Source organism: Sorex araneus, chromosome 4 (assembly GCF_027595985.1).
Source record: "Sorex araneus isolate mSorAra2 chromosome 4, mSorAra2.pri, whole genome shotgun sequence".
Taxonomy (NCBI): Eukaryota; Metazoa; Chordata; class Mammalia; order Eulipotyphla; family Soricidae; genus Sorex; species Sorex araneus.
The window spans coordinates 90,786,628-90,795,206 of NC_073305.1; positions in this window are offsets into that span (position 1 = coordinate 90,786,628).

Genomic DNA, 8,579 nt, shown 5'->3' on the forward strand with positions numbered 1-8,579 from the left:
GGTTTCAAACTCAGATTGGCCACGTTCAAGGTCCTATCTGCTGTAGTATCTCACTGGCTCTCTGGCTATTACTCCTTTTTTTAAGCTATGAACTGCTTTGAGGTTGTAACTGAAAATTAATCTGTCACTAGGATGTTAAATCCTTGCCCTCTGTGGCCAGTAACCAATAAAAACAAGACTGTTAATAGTGTTAATTGGATATATTGCCAGTTGCTATTTAAAACTGGTGGATTTTCATGCTTATTTATTTTGTCTGCTTTTCTTGCTTTAATTTTCTTGCTTGTATTTTTCTTATATTTTCTTGCTTATTGTATGTATTTATTAATTTATTTTGAAAAATATAACTTCACACACTCATTATGGTTAGATTAAATTTCCATTTATCAGATTAGTAAGAAAATTGCATTTGGAAATAAACTTTCATCTACCACCTTGATTAAAGATTTACAGATTAGAAGTTCATTTGCTTAATTAGTCAGTGTACTTAAAGTGGAAATGTATAGCAGGCTTTACTCATTCATGCTTTTATATAAATTTATTAGATGACCTTTCTCCTAACCTGTAAGTAAAATTAGCTATAGTGAAGTGAAGCTTTGTGAGTACTGATGAAGCTTTAAAAGAGACCTTTGGGCTGCCCTGCGCCAAGATGTAATGCCAGCAGCCACACGTGTGCGGCCTCTCTGCTGCTGCACAACCATGGCCCCGGAAGCCAGCTAAACTACTTCGGGCACTAGTAGCTTCTTGCAGAAATGTCTCTAGACTGTGAGCTGAGCCCCGGCTGCCATTTTATGACGACCACAAGAGGTACAAGCTTGCAGTGATGCAATTTCTGGCAGAAATTTCCCTGGACTTAGTTACTAAAATACAGAAATCCAAAACTTCTTATCTCTTCATTGTCAGCATTGGAAAACAATTTACCAAATGCTTCCTTTTCAACAGGTCTGACTTTGGGTGGAGGGGAAACTCCAAACAATAATAGTGAGTTTTTTGTTGAACTATTGAATGTAATCAAAGTAAAGAGAAAAGTAAAGTGAAATTTATCAGCTACACAGGAGGGGGGAGGAGATGGGGGGCCGAGTGGGGGGAGGCATACAGGGGTTCCTGGTGGTGGAATATGTGCACTGGTGAAGGGATGGGTGTCAGAGCATTGTATAACTGAGACTTAAGCCTAAAAGCTTTGTAACTTTCCACATGGTGATTCAATAAAAAAATTAAAATAAAATAAAAAATAAAAGAGACGTTTGATTTTGACTAAGAACCAATGACAGTAGCATTCCTGATAATGAGTCTCTAGGAGGAACTTTAGAGGTAATGAGGAGAACTAAAATATAATATGAACAAAGTCAAACTCTTTTCTTCAGTGTGACTAGAATAATCCATATACTAATGATACCTGAGTAGGAAAGTAAATGAACAGATTTAAGATAATCAGTAGATTTGAAGAAAATGCCAACTTTTTTCTCTAAATAATAGTAATGGAAAAAATTTAAAATCTGTAACCTATTGCTACCCAACATTCTTACATTATTTTTTTTTACAAAAAAGTGTACATTTTCTGTGTAACTCCCCTACAGATTCCTGCATCTTCAAACTATAAATCATTAGCACCTTATGAAATGCCACAGAGAATAGACTTTTGTCATAGAAAGATGAACATAAAAGGAGAAGCTGAGAGCAATCAAACATCCACTTAGGAAGCAGTTTTACCTATGGGAATCTTCATTGGGTGCCTTTATTTCATTTTGATTACTATCTTCACTGTTTCCTTTAGAACAAAGCCTGATTTCTAGAAGTGTGCTTTCTCTCCGGAGCACATAATTTCTGAGCCCATGGGTATCTTATAGACATGAACTGCACTGATTCAATGAACTTAGGCAATTTTGTGTTTCTGATTTCTTTTTTTTCTAGGTGGACTCCAAAATTTTAGGATAACATTTTTTCCATAAATACATATGACACAGTGTAAAAATAAATATGTATTACTGTGACTATTTTGTATCTTTCTTCCCCAAAGCCTCACAAACTTTTTAGTGTGAGTCAAATTCAACTGGGCCCTCAATTGCAGCGTAAAGGCAGTTTGTAAATTGAATTTCATTCTGGTGGACCTTGACAGTAATTTCTGACCATAGGACTATGAAAAGAAACATTTGAGCCATAAGATAAGATATGTAAAATACCCAAACCTAAAACAGTACACAGAATCATAATGATCTTACGGTCTATCTTCATTGCTGGGTACTACACATGTTTTCTTAAATAATAATATTATAATTTTTCTTATAATAATACCAGAATATACTGTTACACAAAGTTTATTAATATCAGAAAGCATTTGTGCACATTTTGGTATTTGAGATGGAAACTATTTCTGGCAGTAAATCAGATAACTCACTTATCGTCTAATTGTTAAGAACTAGATTTGAAGCCTGATCTTAGGCATAGATTATTGTTTAACTTTTCTGAATTTTGCTGTCCTTATAAGGACACAAAGGAAGGAATCACAGTAAGAGAAATTACACTCAATGACCTCTAAAACTCCTTGCAGATCTAATAGCTTATCATTTAAAGGCACATATTTCATAGTAAATAGTGAACTTCCAAACTAGAGTCTGATTTCTTGAAATTTCTGCTAGTTAATCTAGATGTGTCTATGAGAAATGAAGTGCAGAGTTTGCTCATGGTCACACATGATTGATTCACAAGTAAAATTACTTGGCCTTGCACCTTTTCTTAATATCTTTGCATGCCGTCTTGTGTCAGTATTTAGTACAAGAAATAGAAACTGCTTTAGGAATTTTAAGCAGCAGATAAGTAGGTGCTTAAGGAATTATCTGAAGGGCTAGAAAAAGAAAGAATGTCGCTGGGTTTTGAAGTGTAATTCCCAAACACTCCAAAACTGACAGACCAGAAGAGGAACTTTCACTCCAGTCAATCCAGGGTTGACTCAGGAGTCCAGGATGAGAATCTTTGAGATGAAGTTGTGGTTCAGGAAGTAGAGAGCTGAAATTAGGTCATCTCTGCTGCTCCTGCCATCTCCAGAAGCTACTGCCGCTATGGACACAGAAGACCTATCTCCAGCTCTGTCCATCTGCTGGACACTGGACAGAGGAATCAAAAGTTTTCTATACACTTGTCTTCCAGCAGTAATTAGCCAAAAGGGATACAAAATTAGCTTCTGCCTGTCAGTATTCTCCAAGTCATAGGAAATGGTAGCTAATTGACCTGATTCATAACCATATCCTGAGCTACACACGAATCTATAGAAATTAGTTTGTCCTCGCAGTGTGATCCTTAAGCAGTAGCATTAAAAACATCCTTTTAGAACTTGTGGAACCTGCAAATTCTCGACCCACTCTTTACTTATTGAGCCCCAGGGAAGTAGCCTGGCAGCTTTTGTTTTAACAAGCCCCCCAGGTGATTCTGCTGCAGAAACATTCTAATGAGAAAAAACAGAAACAACTGATTGCCATGCAATTGCATTGAAAACTATCTTAAAAAACTCATGCCAGAGCCCACTGGTGATCCCCCAATGGGAAAAATATTAGTCAAGATTGCTAAAAATATAAATAAGTCTTGTTCATATCGGCAAATTCTATTATTATTATTCAGCCTTACTTGTAAAATAGGAAGCGTACCTTGTGATTTTTATAGAAGCCTATTTTCAAGAAAAGTGGTTTTTGTGTGTTTCTCCCCTACCCCACCACTCCCTCCTCCCTGCCCCCGTATACCAATAACTTCATTAATAGAAAACTAGGTGGCACATACTGTTGTGAAGGTTTTAGAGATCAGCTTCCATTTGCCCAACTACACACACACATGCATACACACACATACATACATACATACACACACACACACACCACACCACACACCAACAAAACTTAGATTTTCTGTGTTTTTTCTGGAGAAATATTCTAATTACAAAAATCTTTGCATTTAGGTGTTTCATTTAAAGCTAAATCAGGAAACTTTCCTAAAAAGTGGATGGTTCTTTTCATATTGAGGAGGCATAAGTTAGGTATAATATTTGCAAGGAATGGCCTTCATGAAAAAAAAACTCTCATGGCTAGATATTCATATTTTTATTTATGAGTTGCCAGAATGTGAGAAGTAGTAAAAAGTTAATGATCTTTCTATAATCTTTCTACTTAGTGTAAAGTCACTTTCTCTCAGTCTTTCCAGTCCCTTCTTTCAGAAGTAACTACTGCCAAGCCCAGAATTTTTTGTTGACGAAATACATGCAAGTCTGATAGCTAATATAGTGTGAGTGGGAGGGTGGAGCGTCAGGTGAACCTAGTTGGTCTCTAAATCTCGCCAAGGGAACAGGCAGCCCATCAAACAGGTAGCCAATCAAAATAGTTAATAGGATGGCTGTATCATGGGGGTGGACCTAGCAGCAGATAAAAGGAAGCCCCCAGCTGCTTTTTCTCAGCTTACCTTGGCACCTTGCTCTCTTCACTCACTTCTCGTCCACTTTTTTTTTTTATATTATTATGGCTGGAGCTATAGCACAGTGGTAGGGTGTTTGCTTTTCATGAGGCCGACCCATGTTCGATTCCTCCAACCCTCTTGCAGAGCCCGGCAAGCTACCGAGAGTATGGCGCCCACACAGCAGAGTCTGGCAAGCTACCTGTGGCCATATTGGATATGCCAAAAACAGTAACAATAAGTCTCACACTGAAAGACGTTACTGGTGCCCGCTTGAACAAATCAATGAGCAATGGGATGGCAATAAAAGCAGTATTAACTTTCATTTATTTATTTATTTATTGAATCACTGTGAGAAACACAAACCTTTTTTTTTGAGTTTCAGTCATACAATGATCATCCCTCCACCAGTGCACATTTTCCACCACCAATGTCTCCAGTATCCATCCTCCAACCCCCATTCCAACCCTTCCCCTGCCTCTATGGCAGACAACTTCCCCATATGCTCTATTTAGGGGCATTATGGTTTGCAATACATATACTGAGACGCTATCACGTTTACTCCTTTATCTACTTTCAGCACACGTCTCTCATAACGAGCGATCCTTCCAACCATCATTGACTTAGTGAATCGTTCTCTATTCCAGCTGCTTTCTCCCCAAGCTCATGAGACAGGCTTCCAACCATGGATAAATATTCCTGGCCTTTGTCTCTACTGTCCTTGGGTTTCAGTTTCATATTATGTTATTTTATATTCCACAAATGAGTGCACTCCGTCTATGTCTGTCCCTCTCTTTCTGACTCATTTCACTTAGCATGATACTCTTCATATTCATCGACTTATAAGCAAATTTCATAACTTAATCTTTCCTAACAGCTGCATAATACTCCATTATGTAGATGTACCAAAGTCTCTTTAACCAGTCGTCTATTCTCGGGAACTCAGGTTGTTTCCAGATTTTGGCTATTGTGAACAGTGCTGCAATGAACATACAGGTGCAGATGTCATTTCTACTGTGCCTTTTTTCACCCTCAGGATATATTCCCAGAAGTGATATTGTTGGGTCATATGGACGCTCAACTTCTAGGTTTTGAAGGAATGCCAATCTTGTTTTCCAAAAAGGCTAGACCAGTCAGCATTCCCACCAACAATGAGAGTCCCTTTCTCCCCACATTCTCACCAGCACAGGTTGTTCTTGTTCTTTTTGATGCGTGTCAGTCTCTGTGGTATAAGATGATATCTCATTGTTGTTTTGATTTGTATCTCCCTGATGATTAGTGATGTAGAGCATTTTTCATGTGCCTTTTGGCCATTTGTATTTCTTTTTTTGAGGAAGCTTCTGTTCATTTCCAGAAGGCATTTTCCAGGAAGGAAGAGATACTAACCCAGGAGTCCCACTCAGGTGCTTCTACATCAGGAAACCTTTGGGATATAATCTGGGAAAGGCCCTGGGACATGATTTCAGACCTGGAAAGTGTGGACAGGCTAGAGAGCTATGCAGGGCCTAAAACTGCTCATCCTACACTGGATGCAAGTAAATGTACTTGTGGGAAGAGACTTTGAGGTCATACAAAGTGACACTTGGAGAGGAACCTTCATCCATCTATTAAATGGTACAATAAACTCTAACTTTTAATCTTCTGGTTCTTGTATACAAATCTCTCGTACAGTTCTGAAGAACCCACCTGGGTAGCAACATCCACTTTCACACTAATAATAGCAATAATATTTAAATAGTCAATTGTTTTGTTCATTTGACAAATATCTAGTTTTATGTATGGATCTATTTTTATTAATTACCAAATCTATAATGAATTTCTTTATGAAACTGAATAGTTTCACAAAGTAGTTCATTATGTAGGATGCTGTTTGCCATTTTGATTAAATATGTACTTAGTTATTACATCACTGTGTACTTATTAAAACATTTAATATTTTTAACAAGTAAAACTTTGAATGACATCAAATTTCTTTAATCCATATATATATATATATATATATATATGACTGTATGCATTATTCACTATTTTTTGGTGAGGGATATCCCCAATAGTGCTCATAGAGTTTAGGGCCCACTTTTGACAGTGCTTGCCAACACAACATGGTGGTTCAGTGGTAGGGCCCAGCAATGTGATGTTACTCGGTTCCTATAATGCTAGGTATGACCAGGACCACACAGGTGGGAGCTTGGGAGTTGCGCAGTGGTAAGGACCAAGCTCATGTCTCTGCTCATGCATGCTTCTTGCAGAACTGTATCTTCAGCTGCTTCTTCTTTGTAGGATAAATCTTAAAACTGAATACCACTTTTCTTGCTTTTTGTTTTCTGGGGCCCTACCTGGCTGAGTTCAGAGCTTTACATTCAGGTATCACTCCTGGTGGGCTTGGGGGACCACATGGAATGCTCAGGGATCAAATTTGGTTCAGTTATGTACAAGTACAAGGCATAGTGCCCTACCCAGTGTACTATCGCTCTGGCCCCTGATTATCACATTTTGAAAACATTCACAGGTGTTACCTTCCAGAGAAATTATTTCAATTTTAAATAGTACTGTAACTTTTGATACATTTATTAATAGATCTCAATAAAATGTTTTTAATTTTTACATGTAAGCATAAACAACTATTTAAAAGCCTACTGGGTATTATTACGTTTTCCAATGTGAAATTATCTTCTTAGTCACAGCTTGTTTTTCCACTGACACTGACTTCCCTTCCTTCCTGCTAAATATAAGATTTGTGAATATTGGATTATTGAAATGCTATTAAATGTATTCAATGTATTGAAGATATTTTCCTTTGGTGCATTCCCTTTTCAAAATTTGTTTTGTTGTTTAGCATGAATTAATTTTGAATTTAATTATGCCAATTTTTTTCAAATTATCTGATAACATTTCAGCTGCATGTTGTTCTATATAATTGTCTCCACCTTGGAATATTTTTTAAAAACTACTTATTATTTATTTAATAATCATTTATACATTGTTTTCTTTTAGATACTGATGTATTTGCATACATTTCCTCATGTACATATATAATTTTATTTAATAATAATAAACATTATTTTGAGATGCCTTCTTTATTACAGTCAATTCTTATATATTGTTGGTCACATAGTTTTTAAGTATCTTCTACTCATCATGTTTATTCCTATTGGTACCTTATTATTTTAATGACAATAGGGTTTGTTTTTGGTTTTGTGACCACACCTACCAGTTCTCGGGGCCTCAGGGCTTTGGTGCTTTTCTTACATGGTGTTCCTGGATCATTCTTGGCAAGGTTTTGGAACCATATGTGGTTTCAGGGATCAGATCTGCATTGATGTACATTGATGTACTATCTCCCTAGCCCTGACAATACCATTTTTCTTTAAAAATGTTAAATTCTGTTCCTTTGTGATAACTTTTAAGCTAAAAGAATAACAGAACCCTCACCCGTACAGTAGTGAGAATTATGTATATATGGAAATTTCTAGTGCATCTTAGTTGACATTTTTTTATGTGGCTGACCTGGGTTCGTTTGCTCCAAGCCTCTCAGAGAGCCTGGCAAGCTACCAAGAGTATTTAGCTCGCACAGCAGAGCCTGGCAAGCTACCCTGGCATATTCAGTATGCCAAAAATAGTAACAACAAGTCTCACAATGGAGACGTTACTGGTGCTTGCTCGAGCAAATCCATGAGCAATGTAATGACAGTGTGATAAAGTGATTTGATCACTGCTTTTATTGAATTCAGTGCGAATTTTAACTAGTCTTTAATTTGAGGCAGCATAAGAATCCTTGTGTAAATATTTTTAAAATCTTGTAATGCATCTATTATCATGCTTTCAGGTTAACATTTCTTATATGCAAAGAATCTTTTCAGCAATGCATCTTTTCAAGGAAAACCTAAAAGGGAAATCAATACCGTTTCAACTACCTAAGAAAATGGAGTTGTCCTTGTTAAGTTCTAAGTTGTTATTTAGTGCTATTCAGTCTTATTAAGAACAAGTCAATAATAGTAACTTCTAACAAATGTATATTGAGAACCCAAAGAATAGGTATATACCACAAGAATTCTCTGGAGGACAAAGCATTCTCTAAAGAATTCTCGGACTTTTACCTATTTAGCAAGATTATCACTTACCTCAGAAAAGCTCAGAGTAAAATACTGTTA